Below are 14,339 nucleotides of genomic sequence, written 5' to 3'. Positions count from 1 at the left end.
TGAGGATGAATTATCAAGACTGTGAACCATCAAGATTTCCCTGAGTGCCAAGTTAGTTGCAGCTCACAGATCCCTTTCTCTTTGCTCCTCCCTCCACTCCTGGTTCCTACATCCAAGGCTGTACTGTGTTCTCTCCTTGAAGGAGGTACCAGCTGATCTTCACTCATGTTATTTCACTGATCTCAATCCCCTACATCCCCAAAAGGGTTTTATTTTTTTATCTTTTTTTAAAAATTTTTTTTCCAAAAGGGTTTTTAGATTCCATTCTGCCTTGGACAGAGAGGCAAATTTACTCCAAAATAAGAATACAGTTTTAAAAAGGGCCCAGTGAAGTTCACCCAATTCTTGTTCTTTTGTTTGTTTAAATCTCCTCTTTGCATTATGGAGATTGTCAGAGTCAAACCCTCATCTGGAACCTAGAAAGATACATTGAATCTTGGGAGTATCATAAAAAAATCTGCTTTGTTCGTTTGAATGAACTTAATAAAAATAGTGAAGGAAGATAGGCCACTATAGTTTGAACACCTACTATATATCAAGCACCGTGTTAGACATTTTGACATGCATTCTTTCCATATAACTCTTCAAAGTTATATTCCCCCACTTACTTGAGGTTTCTGAAAAAAGATATCTAGTACTTTGTCCAAGCCCACACTGCTAATAAACAGCAGATAAAGGATATAAACCTTGTCCCAGTGACTCCAAAACCTGTGCCATTTCCTTTGTATTTTTCCATAACTACATTTCTAAATACACAGATGTTTCCTAGATACTGAAACTTGCTTCTTTCCTCACATACAGCAAAAAGCCACTATTTAGATAACATAGGAAGTTTTATGGCTTTTCATATGATCCTTGATTTTAGCTCCTAGTGAAAAATTCTTTGAGGCCTGTATATAGTGAGTCTTCACAATTCCTATTTAAATTAAAGACTTCTCTGGAAACCACTTCATAATATTCTAGTTCTACATTCCAGAAAATGATAGATTTAAGTCCAATATAAGCATAACTAGAATAACTTCACCATGATATAAATAGGTGATTGGCAGTATAAGTTCAACTTGTGTGTTTTGGTAAATAGCTTTGAATGAGGATCCAAAGCCAAAACAACATTTTAAAACCAAATAGTTGGGGCACCTGGCTGGATTAGTCAGTTAAGTCTCCAACTCTTGATTTCAGCTCAGGTCATAATCTCAAGGGTGGTGAGATTGAGCCCCATGTTGGGTCCCACACTCAGTGAAGAGTCTGCTTGAGATTCTCACCCTCTCCCTCTCGTTCTGTGCCTCCCTCCACTCGCACATGAGCTCGCATTCTCTCTCTCCCGTTTTCTCTCTCTCCCTCCCTCTCTAAAATACATAAATATATTTTTAAAAAATATTTAAAAAAATAAAACCAAATAGTCCTATTTTGGATTACAAAATCCATTCTCCTTTTACAAAGATTTTCATGTTTCTTAATGAACCAATAACATATTAGCAGAGATAAATTTAAACAATCTATAGATAAATGCCTGAAACATAAAGTTGAGTCAAGAATGAATTATAGAACTATTAGTACATCAGCTTGGATGTGCTATGATTGCTATTATAATAAACAATATATTATTTCTTAAAATAATATATTTAAGTCATAATCAAGGAAAACAGATTTTTAACCTGTTTCATTTTAGCCATTACTGCTTCTGACATAGATTTAAGCATAATTTATTTATCTTCAGGATATAGAAATTTCTATCAGTTATACATTCAAAAGAAAATTATTACCAAGAGTGAAGATATTTTCAATTCAGGACTATCAACCATATGTTATAGAATTACCTCGTGGACATAAATTTTTGTCCAAGAATTTAACTTGCAGACTGATGATTAACTCCAACATGAATTTTTTAAATAGTCATTCTAAAATCTAGCAACAAATTGCAGAAATAATCATTAAATCTTTAAGAGTTTTAGATGAGTATCTACCTTGCTTCTCCTGATTAGAATATTCTACTGCATGTGGATGTTAAGAAAAAAGAATAACTATATATATCAATCATGTTCTGACTAACACCCATCCTAATCAATGTCACATCACATCCTTGGCTAAGATGAATGCTCGAATGAAAAATAGTAAGTAGCCAATGCAGAAGAGCTTCTGAAAAAAGCATTATGCATTTATTTTAATAATCTTTTAAAGATTTATGAAGATACTGGTTTAAAAATACTTAATGTCAAATGGAGAATAATCTTGGCAGGGGTGTAAGTGATATAATTTAGGTGGATCAGTCCACATTCTCTCAAAATTTATAGTTATTTGTTCCAGTGATGCTAAGGAAGATTTGAATAGAAAGGATCAGTTTACACACACACGATTGAGGTAAGTGATCAATTGGCTGAAGAAGTGTGAAGACTTTCTTCCAAGAAATAAAAGACAATGCAGATAAAGAGACAATTAGTGAGAAAAAAATATTTTTCTCTTTAGAAAATAGAAATCAGGGGATCCCTGGGTGGCGCAGCAGTTTAGCGCCTGCCTTTGGCCCAGGGCGCGATCCTGGAGACCCGGGATCGAATCCCACGTCGGGCTCCCGGTGCATGGAGCCTGCTTCTCCCTCTGCCTATGTCTCTGCCTCTCTCTCTCTCTCTCTCTCTCTGTGACTATCATAAATAAATAAAAATTTTAAAAAAAGAAATCATGCAGCTTCCTGCACTATTCCACTTCCCCCCACAGCTACATAAATGTCCTCTTCTTTTGTCTTCTTTTGCAGCAGAGAGAAGTCAAGAATACTAGCCAGAAAAGATCAGAAAAGAAAAACCTAGTATATCTGCCTTTTGTTGTTTATCTTTTCAGGGGAAAATATTAAATGCTTAAGATACAGTATTGTTGGTTAATACTTGGGAAAGACTATCATTTTTAATATAACATTTTTTGAAAATGTGGCTGGTTTATTAAGTTTTATAAATTATGCATATTAAAGTAGTATTTATTGTTCATAATTAACAAAAAGATTATTCACATACAACTGATCCAAATAGTATCTAAATGACAGAAGGAAGGAGGAATTATGTCTAGAATGGGAAAAAAATCAGAGAATATGGAATACAAATATCCATGCATATCTCACACTTAATGGGTGGACAGAATAAACTCAAGTGTCTAAGGAAACCATCTTCATTATTGTTCCACACTCTTTTTCCACAGTAGAACAAAATCAGTGACAAGCTAATATAGGATGTTCATTCTCCAAGTATTAAAGACAAAAAACGTAGGTAAAGTGGCAAATTCCCAGTGAAAGAAGTAAAGAAAATATTCTTGATTAGGATAATTATTATATTTTAAGTCTGGAAAGAAGAAATTTTCAGAGCTTTGTTGAATATATGGCAATAAATCTAAGTAATACTGGAGTATCAAAAATACAATTTCAAATAGATCATTTAACATTTTTATATTATGAAGCAAAATTGGGAAGTACTGGGTAGATAAAAATCCCCCATGAGAGTAATCCAGATGGTCAAATACTGGCATGAAGAGTGAGATTAGGGCATCAGCCTGGAAACTAGGCAGACCTGTGGGACATAACAGACCATTGCAAAAGGTTCCAGAAGTTAAGGCATAGAGAAACATAGCAGTAGACTATGGAAAAAGGAATTCCTATGAAACAAAGGGGATATGATATCAAGGAAATTTGGTGGAAAGGACTATTGGTTCTATCTAACTAATATCTGTCAGGATTTGGTGGCAAGGGGATGACCTATTCATAAAGCCAGAGATCCAGGCACAGATTCTAGTCTGCAGGACTGGTACAAGCAAGGCAAGAGTCAGAAAGACAAAATAAAAGTTCTCAAGTAATAAGGAAAAAGTCAGGACACATTTTTAGCTCCAGATATAGCTGGTATGAACCAAGCAATAACCTGGGAAGGCCAAAACCTAACTAAACAATATGTATTTCTGGAACAATTTTCTGCATAGGCTCCTGAACCACAAGACCAATGCAATGGTTTTTATTAGAGTGTCTGCATCAACCCAGGGCAGTAGCATGTACAGGTGACCTGGATCAAGTAAGAATCTGCAGAAACTCCTTATAGAACCTAGAACCTTAAATGAACACTTAGGGGAAAAGGCAAAGCAGTAAAACATAAAGAGGATAGAAGACATGAAAGAGAGGAAGGAGAGTGTGGCAAATTGTATTTTCCAAGGACAGCCACAGTATCTCCCATCCCACAAGCTCTACTGCGAAGTGATCCTCCCACTCCCCTAACAAGAGGCAGAATCTCTGTAATCAGGGTTTCTCAACCTTGGAATTACTAACATTTTGGGTAATATAATTCTTGTTGTGGGGGCTGTCCTGTGCATGTAGGCTGTTCAGCAGCATCCTTAGCCTCTATTATAGGATGCCAGTAGCACACTCTCCTCCCTCAGGCATGCAATCACTGCGTCTGGTTGAGAACCTCTAATGCTTTGAAACTGGATGGGCCCTGTAACTCTTCTAACCAAAAAAATGCGGCAAAAGGGATACCATGCCAATTCTGTGCACAGCACATAACCAGCCTGGCATCATCTATTTTTTGCCACTTTGGGAATGCTCCCACTTAGAAACTAGGTAACATACTAGGAGAAGCCCAAGCCACATGGAAAAGTCATTGCAGGCTCTCCAGAAGAGCCCCCAGACAATAGCCAGCATCACCAGCCAGCAGAATGGGTGAGCCATCTGGTCCAGCGAAGCTGATATCTGACTGCAACTGCTTGAGAGTCTCTGAGCAAAAACCACACAGCTAAGCCTAGGCAAACCATGGACAAATGAGAGATAATAATAAATTATTCTATAAAATCACTAAGTTTTGGGGTATGTATGCAGCACTGAAATAGGAAAGAATAAGAAGAACATCAGATGATAATATTGCATATATTATTTAAAATGTTGAACATCAATGTTACTAAAAGAAATTGTAGACCAAAAAAGTCAGTAATGTTTATCTTATAACCACAATACTGGTCATGAAATTCACTGACCATTAAGTATTTGTTTTGTAATTAAAAAAAAGAAAACAGATATGCTTGAGTTGAAAGGTAAAGTTTTATTAGTGCCTGTCTTTAAAAGGGTTGGGATCATTTTATTTTATTTTTATTTTGAGAGAGAGAGAGAGAGAGAGAGAGAGCATGTGAGTGAGTTGGGGAAGGGGTTGGATCATTTTAATAAAAATAAATAAATAAATGACGGGCATATGGGTGTCTCAATCAGTTAAGCCTCCAACTTTTGGTTTCAGCTCAGGTCATGGTCTCAGGGTCATGAGTTTAAGCCCTGCGTCAGGCTCCACGCTCAGTAAGAGTCTGCTTGAGATTCTCTCTCCCCCTTCTGCTCCTCCCTCCATTCACATTCTCTCTAAAATAACTAAATAAAACCTTTAATAAATAAATGAATGAATGAAATAGTTCTACCATCTCTGTTCCCTAACAGCAAGTTATTATAGTAAAAAATATAAAGTATACATTTTAGATTCATGTAGGGGGCCAATGTCCAGTTACACCAACTTTCTAGTTGTATTCATTCCAACTGTGAAACATTAAACATAAAATATAAGGATGGCTTTTATCATCTTGATAAACAACACTACCCTGAAAATTTTAGCCAATGCAATAGAATTGACGAGAAAAAATAAAGATGGAGAAGAAGCATGAAAACATGAAACATCAGGTTGCATTGAGACAATCACTGTACAGGAGACAGAACAGTCCACTCTCTTGATTAGAAATCCCAATAGGTTTTACTGATTAAATATGGTATATACATGCAGTGGAATATTATTCAACCTATAAAAAGAAGGAGATCCTGCCATTAGTGACAAGATGGTTGAAAATGAAGGACATTATGCTAAGGGAAATATGCCAATCACAGAAAAACAAATACTGCGCAATAGACTTCTATGAGATACTTAAATAGTCGAGCTTACAGAAACACAGAATATAATAATGATTGCTAGAGGCGGAGAGTAGGGGGGAGTAGGGAGTAGTTGTTCAATAGGTATCAAGTTTTAACTATGCCAGATGAGTAAATTCCAGAGGTCTACTGTATGACAAATTGCCTACAGCTAATGATACAGTATTACACACATGAAAATTTGTTAAGAGGGCAGATCTTATGTGACCTGTTCTTAGTACCAAAGAAAAAAAGAAACAAAAACAAAGGGTTGCAAGAAAACTTCAGGAGGTGTTAGAAATGTCTGTTACCTTGACTATGGTGCTACCACAGGTGTTAGCATAAATCTAATCTCATCAAACTATACACATTAAATAAGCAAAGTCTGTATATTAATTTGTTATGTGCTGAATGCTGGTGTTTTCCCAAAATTCTTATGTTGAAACCCTAACTTCCAATTGTTGTATAAGTGCCTGATAATTAGCTTTTTTTCTATTAAAATGTAAATGACTGATATAAACTTATGATTGTTGAGCCATCCATTTCAAAGTCATCTATCTATGGCCAGCTAAGCAAATAGCTAAAGAGCCAGGGCACTCCACCCATGAAGTTTCCTTTTTAGAAAGCCCTGAGGGGGGACCTCTGGGTGGCTCAGTGGTTGAGCATCTGCCTTTGGCTCAGGGCAGGATCATGGAGTCCTGGGGTTGAGTCCCATATCAGGCCCCCCATAGGGAGCCTGCTTCTCCTTCCACCTATGTCTCTGCTTCTCTCTGTCTCTCATGAATAAATAAATAAAATCTTTAAAAATAAAATAGAAAGCCCTGAGGGACCTAGATGGCTGACCACTTAAGTGATCTTGCTTTTTTCTCCCTGAGCTTTAATTCCAGCTTTCATGTTTTAAATTCACCAATAAAGAGTGAACTTCTAATCCCTAGGTACCCTACTCTTGACCCTAATAAAGGTAGAATCTCAGGTCTGAGCTTTCTCTCTATCGCTACCAAAGACCTCACTGCATGGCCCTTGAGCACACACTATAGAAACTGTGAGTCGGAAAAAAAAAAAGAAAGAAAAAGAAACTGTGAGTCACAAACCTTGTTTTCTCAAAATGCCCTGATGTTTGTTGCTGAGGCATAATAAGAACCACTGAGGGCCAGTCTAGCCACAGCATTGTTTCTAGTGGGGAAACATGTATAAGGCCTGCCACAAGTAGTGTGGGCCCAAGTGAGTGCCCCCAACCATTCGATAGTATCTCTATCTATAGGTTGAAATTAGCACAAAACACCAATACAATTGTATTAGTGGGGAGGTGGGGCCTTTGGGAGGTCATTAGGTCATGACCGTAGAGCGGAGAAGCCCTGAGAGTTCTCCAGCCCTTTCTAGCCCTCTTCCTGACCTATGAGGAGATAAGGAGAATATGGCTATCTACAAACCAGGAAATGGGCTCTCATCAGACACAAATGGGCTCTCATCCCAGGCTCCAAAACTGTGAGAAATGCTTGTGTAGGCCATCCAGTCAATGGTAATTTGTTATAGCAGCACAAACTAAGACATGCTATACTTCAATAAAGCTGTTTAAAAATCAGAAAATATAAGGAAAATTATTTTAATGAGAACATTAACCAAAACTAAAAACACATACAAATTATGGTCTGCCTCTCTGAAGAAAATCACAAAAATTTCCTGGAAGGCATAAAATGAGACTTAAATAATTTCCTTTTATAACTCATTGGAAAGAAATACCATCCTCTTAAATAGGAAAGTTTAATATCATAATATTACCCCCAAAAAAATGGTAATGAAGAAAAATGAGTAGTGGGATGGCTTGCCCTGTCCTACCAAATAATAAAATGTATTTTACAGCTTAATAATTGAAACTATTGCACAAGTATGCCTCTCAAGGCAGAACATGTAGCATTTTAATGAAAGAATTTGAACATGTATCTCTACAAACTATTTTAGTATCTTTAATATTAACTATAAGAAATACAAAGAAATCAGAAGGTGAGATAATTTGGCTAATATATCCATATCTCTTTCTGTGAGCCATTCAAATTGAGAATGGGATCTGCTCTCTAGTTTTAATTTAGGCTTGCTTTTACTCCAGGCTTAGAAGTGCCTTATAAACTGTGCTACGTTCAAATGTGTGACATCATCTTAAATGCTGACATGCAGCTGCTATCTCATCAAATGACCCAACAAACAATTATTCTGTAGAAGCAACAAGAAAAAATAGTGCTGGTTTAAATAGAAATTACAATCAATACAATAAAAGATAACTCAAACCGCAGTGTAGATCTGGATTGATCACCATCAAAATCATTTGTCCTTAGCCTCAGCCAGAGGATGACCAAAAGGAAGTCTGAGAATAGAAAATCAAATTCACAATTCTACCTACCAGAAAATTAGCAGTCTGCAAAATGACCAAAAGCAAACTACAATCTACTCTGAAAAGAGAAGACAACAACAGTTTCAGGATTCAGACTGAAAAAGAAAAAAGCAACACAGATTGCCCCACTTTGTACTCCCAGGCCAATTAAGTGACTGCCTCCTGCCCATTAACTCAGTGCTATTCATGGGCCATTTTCAAAAGATCACCCAATTTATAAACCTGAGAGTTAGCTCTTGAAAAACCCACAACCTCCCTTCTGTGGACATAGCTGATGTTCTGTTCTTAACAAAGTGTTTGCTTGCTGGAAAAATTACTAATAAATGACTTGGCTTTTGACATAGGCTTTTCTGATGATTTGTGTGTGGATTTTAACCGCTCTTATAGCTCTTATCTAAAGCCAGGCCTCCACTTATTCATGAGATCTCATCCTCTCTCTTCTTAAGAAAATCACTCCAGATTTTCCCCTCTCCCTCTCCTTCTGTCTCTCTCCCTATCCCTCCCTCCATCTCTCTCCTGGATCAGTCCCATCAACATACAATCATCCTTTTCCCATTAATAATAAGTATCCATATCTCATGTCTCTTGCCCCCCTGCTGATTTTTCTCTCCAATTTACAGCAAACTTTAAAAAGGTTCACACTTTCTCCAATTGCTCTCCAACCCAATCTCTTATTCCAACTCAAAATCTGACTTTTACAAAACTTTCCCTCTAGAACTACTCTTTCTAAAATCATTGATGACTTGAATATTTCTATAAGGCCAAATCTCAGCTTTCATTTCTCTTGGCATTATCAGTATCATCTGACAGTCATTCTCTCTTCCTAGAAACGGTTTCTTGACTTGGCCTCCAGGACACGATCTTTTTCCCACTGACCTCACTGGCTACTTCTTCTCAGTCTGCTTTATTGACTCCACCACATCTCTCCATCACAGCTCCCCAAGTTTTAGTCTTGTACTTCTTCTATCTACATACACCCACTTCCTTAGTGTCTATATCAGTTTTACGATTTTAAATACCATACATACTCTAAAAACTCCCATTTGTATGTCTCCGGTTTGGACTTTTACCTTGACTTCTAGTCTCATTTATTCAACTGTCTACTCAACAGCTACACTTTGATATCTAATCTGTATCTCAAACTTAACATGTCCAAACTGAACTCCAAGTCTTACCTGAAGATCAATCTGCCCCATCCCTAGTCTTCCCCATATAAAGTGATGACAATCTGATGACTCTATAATTTACTCAGGCCAAAAATTTTGGAGTCACTTTTGATTCCTCTCTGCTGTCTCATATTCAATCTATAGATCCTGCCAGTTCTACTTCAAAACATTTCGACAATCTTACCACTTCTTCCTGCCTCCAGGGCTACCACCCTAGTAAGCCTGGATTATTACACTATCCTCCTAATTCAGCTCTTTTCTTCCAACTTTGCCTTATTAAACTCAGCCTGTTCTCAATACAACTACCAGTGATCTTTTTAAAAAAATTTTTTTCATTTTGTTTTTATATTCAATTTAGTTAACATATAATGTATTGTTAATTTCAGGGGTAGAATTTAGTGCTCATGAGATCCCTGGGTGGCGCAGCAGTTTAGCGCCTACCTTTGGCCCAGGGCCCCATCCTGGAGACCCGGGATCGAATCCCATATCGGGCTCCCGGTGCATGGAGCCTGCTTCTCCCTCTGCCTGTGTCTCTGCGCCTCTCTCTCTCTCTCTGTGTGACTATCATAAATAAATTTAAAAAAAATTTTTTTTAAAAATCCACCTTTAAAAAAAAAAATTTAGTGCTCATAACATCAAGTGCCCTCCTTCATGCACATCACCCAATTATCCCATTCCCCACCCATTGCCCCTCTGGCAATGCTGTTTCCTAGAGTTTCTTATGGTTTGTCTCCCTCTCTGTTTTCATTTTATTTTTCCTTCCCTTCCCCTATGTTCATCTGTTTTGTTTCTTAAACTCCACATAAGTGAAATCATATGGTATTTGTCTTTCTCTGACCAACTTATTTCCTCTATAATACCCTCTAGTTCCATCCACATTGCTATAAATGGCAAGATTTCATTCTTATTGATGGCTAATATTCCTGTGTGTGTGTGTGTGTGTGTGTGCACACCACAACCTTATCCATTCAACTGTCAATGGACATCTGTGCTCTTTCCATATTTTGAGTATTGTGGACATTAGTTGCTATAAACTAATCTTTAACAAAGCAGGAAAAAATATCCAATGGAAAAAAAGACAAATCTTTTCAATAAATGTTGTTGGGAAAATTGAACAGCAACATGCAGAGGAATGAAACTGGACCACTTTTTTACACTGTACACAAAAATAAACTCAAAATGGATGAAAGACTTAAACGTGAGACAGAAATCCACAAAAATCCTAGAGAACACAGGCAGCAACCTCTTTGACCTGTGCTGCAGCAACTTCTTGCTTGACACATCTCCAAAGGCAAGGGAAACAAAAGCAAACATGAACTATTGGGACTTCATCAGGATAAAAAGTTTTTGCACAGCAAAGGAAACAGTCAACAAAACTAAAAGGCAGCCCATGGAATGGAAGAAGATATTTGCAAATAACTTATAAACAGCTAGTATCCAAAATCTATAAAGAACTTATCAAACTCAACACCCAAAATAAAAAGTGATCTTTTAAAATGTAAGTTTTAAAGTCGAGTTTTACCACTTGCCTCTGCTAAAAACAATCCAATGGCTCCCCAACTCACTCAGAATAAAAGACAAGGTCCACACAATGATCTATAAGGACCCTAAAAATCCCATTGCCCCTATGACCTAATCTTCCACCACCCCCTCTACTCCAGCCACACCAGCCTTTTGCTCTTCTTTGGACATATTAGACACATATGCACTTCATATTTTACTTATCCATTCATCAGATGATGGAGAATTGAATTGTTTCTACTTCTTGACTGTTAGAAACAGTGTTGCCATGAACAGGGGTGCCTGGGTGGCTCAGCTAGTTAAGTGTCTACCTTCAGCTCAGGTCCTGTTTTCAGGGTCCTGGGATCAAGCCCCATGTTGGGCTCTCTGCTCGGCAGGGAGTCTGCTTCTCCCTCTCCCTCTCCCCACTCCACCCCACCCACGCATGTGCTCTCTCTCTCTCTCTCTCTCTCTCAAATAAATAAAATCTTTTTTTTTAAATTGTTGCCATGAATATTCATGTACAAGCTTTTGTGTTGATATAAATTTTCATTTCTCTTGCCTATAACCTATGAGTGAAACTGCTGGATTATGTGATAACTGCATGTTTAATATTTTAAGGCACTGCTAAACTATTTCTCAAAGTAGCTGCACCTGGTTATATTCCTACCAATAATGAATGAAAATTCCAATTTCTCCAATTCATATGTAGTATTTTTTATTTTAGCCACCTGGTAGTTATGAAGTAGTATCTCTGTGGTTTTGATTTTGCACTCCCCTAATGACTAAGGATGTTGACCATCTTCATGTGCTTATTGACCATTGGTATACCTAACTATTCAAAGCCTTGGTCCAGTTTTCCGTTCGGAAGGTCTTTTTATTGCAGAGCTATAAGAGCTATTTATAAATCTCCGGTACAAGTCTCTTATCAGAAAGAGTATTTGCAAATATTTTTTCCTATTCTATAGTTGGCCTTTTTGCTTTCTTGATGGGGACTTTGAGACATAAATGTTTTTTAAATTGTTGAAGTCTGGTTTATCTATTTTGTTGTTGTTTCTTGTATTTTTGGTGTCATATCTAAGAAACCACTGCTTAACCTAAGGTCACCAAGATTTATTCCCATAAGTTTTTATCTAAGAGTTATATAGTTGTAGATATTACACTTAGGTCTATGATATATTTTTAGTTACCTGTTGTATACAGTGTGAGGTAAAGATCAACTTTGTTCTTTTCCATGTGGATTTCCAGTTGTCCACCATTTGTTTTGGTTTTTAAAAATATTTTCTTTATTTATTCATGAGAGACACAGAGAGGGAGGCAGAGACACAGGCATAGGGAGAAGCAGGAATCCTATGCAGGACTCGATCCCAGATCCCGGGATCACTCCCTGAGCTGAAGGCAAACGCTCAACTACTGAGCCACCCAGGTGTCCTCCCAGCACCATTTGTTGAGAAGGCTTCTTTTATTGTTTGTCTTGGCACCTCTGACTAAAATCATTTCACCACACTGTAATGGTTTATTTCTGGACACTCAATTCTATCCTATTCATTCATATATCTATCCTTATACCAAAACTACACTTTCCTAATTACTATAACTTTGCATTAAATTTTGAAATTGAGAAGTCTGAATCCCCCAATATTATTCTTTTCCAAAACTGTTTTGGTTACTATGGGTCTCCTGCTAAACCATATAAATGTTAGGATTAGCTTGTCAATATGGGGGAGGGGGAGGTGAGAAAGCCAACTGAGATTCAGACAAGCATTTTGTTGATCTGTAGATCAATTTGGGGAGCACTAATATCTTAATAATATTAAGTATGTCAAACCATGAACATGGAATGTCTTTCCATTTATTTAGATCTCTTTATTTTCTTTCACAATGTCTTATAGTTTTCAGTCCATAAGTCTTATACTTCTTCTGTTAAAATATTCCTTTCTAATACAACTGTAAAGTTTTCTTAATTTCATTTTTTAAATATTCATTGCTAATGTACAGATATACAACTGATTTTTGTATATTGATCTTGTTTATTACTTATAATACTTTTTTTTTTTACTTCTAATAATTTTATCACAGATTCCTTAGTATTTTCTCTATACAAGATCATATCATCAGCTTTTCTCTTTTATTTATCTTGACAGTGGATTTTTGGTCTTTTTAACAAATTTGACTTTTTAACATATATATCAGAAGAAGCAACACACACAAAGATAAATTTAAGAGAATGTAACCAAAAATTTATAAAGGTGTAGGCAGATTTAAAGGAAATAACAAGAGATGATGAAGTACCCACACACTTAGGGAAACCACTGCCAAACCATATTTATTTGGCATTTCTATTCTATTTTCTGTATCTCTAATTATTCCTTTCTAGTACAAATATTTAAAGTAAATTTTCCCAAAGACTAGTATGATAACAATATTAAGGATAAGTATTTTTAAAAGATAAATATTTATAGCTATCACTATGTACCAGGCACTCTTCTAAGCACTTTAATATATTAATTCATTTAATCTTCATGACAAACCTCTAACAAATTAGCCTTCATGCTATAAAGTGATATAGGCTGTTCTTATAAAACTTCAAACTTTGTAAAATCATATACAAAAAATTAAAAGCCTTATGAGGATAATAATGTTGAATTAGACTATTAAAAACCTATACATTTTTGTAACCAAAGCACTAACTGAAAGAAAATCCTAGGGACACCTGGGTGGCTCAGTGGTTGAGCATCTGCCTTTGGTTCAGGGCATGATCCTGGTCCTGGGATTGAGACCCAAATCAGGCCCCCTGCAAGGAGCCTGCTTCTCCCTCTGCATGTCTCTGCCTCTCTCTGTGTGTCTCTCATGAATAAATAAATAAAATCTTTTTAAAAATCCTAATAAAAATCCTAGAAAGAGTACTCACTTCGGCAGCATGTATACTAAAACTGAAACAATATAGAGAAGATTAGCATGACCTCTATGCAAGGATGACGCACTAAAAATCCTGCCCCCCCAAAAAAAAATCCTAGAAAGATGTATCTCTTATCTCTGCTAGCCTTTGTACTCACCATCAGTGAATCATTCACAACTTTTAAACTGGAGCTTGTTCTTCTTTCAAATCTTTGAGTGCAGTAATTTCTAGAGATGAATTTCATTACAGTTTAAAAATCTGAACCAGAGAATAGTCTCATCTAACTATATATATATATTTTTTAAACAAACACAGGATAAATGCTTTCACAGCTACCTAATCTTTACTCATAATTTTGCCAGTAACTGATTATTGTGTAGAATGTAGAGGTCTTGAAGGCACTCTACTTAGTGTCCCACTAAAAGAAAGCACTTCAGCTGTTTTCAGCTTTTTTCTTAAAATGCATATATTGTTAAGGCTTTCTCCCTGAGAGTA

The 14,339-nt window shown here is 36.5% G+C and overlaps 1 pseudogene; it reads left to right on the top strand.

Moving 5' to 3' along the window:
* The first annotated feature begins 13,848 nt into the window (after positions 1 to 13,848).
* LOC144285174 (U6 spliceosomal RNA) lies at positions 13,849 to 13,933 on the top strand (annotated as a pseudogene).
* Positions 13,934 to 14,339: the final 406 nt, after the last annotated feature.

This window comes from Canis aureus, chromosome 15, assembly GCF_053574225.1.
Source record: "Canis aureus isolate CA01 chromosome 15, VMU_Caureus_v.1.0, whole genome shotgun sequence".
Classification (NCBI taxonomy): Eukaryota; Metazoa; Chordata; class Mammalia; order Carnivora; family Canidae; genus Canis; species Canis aureus.
The sequence above is the reverse complement of the archived record's forward strand: the minus strand, read 5'-3'. Positions and strand labels throughout refer to the sequence as shown.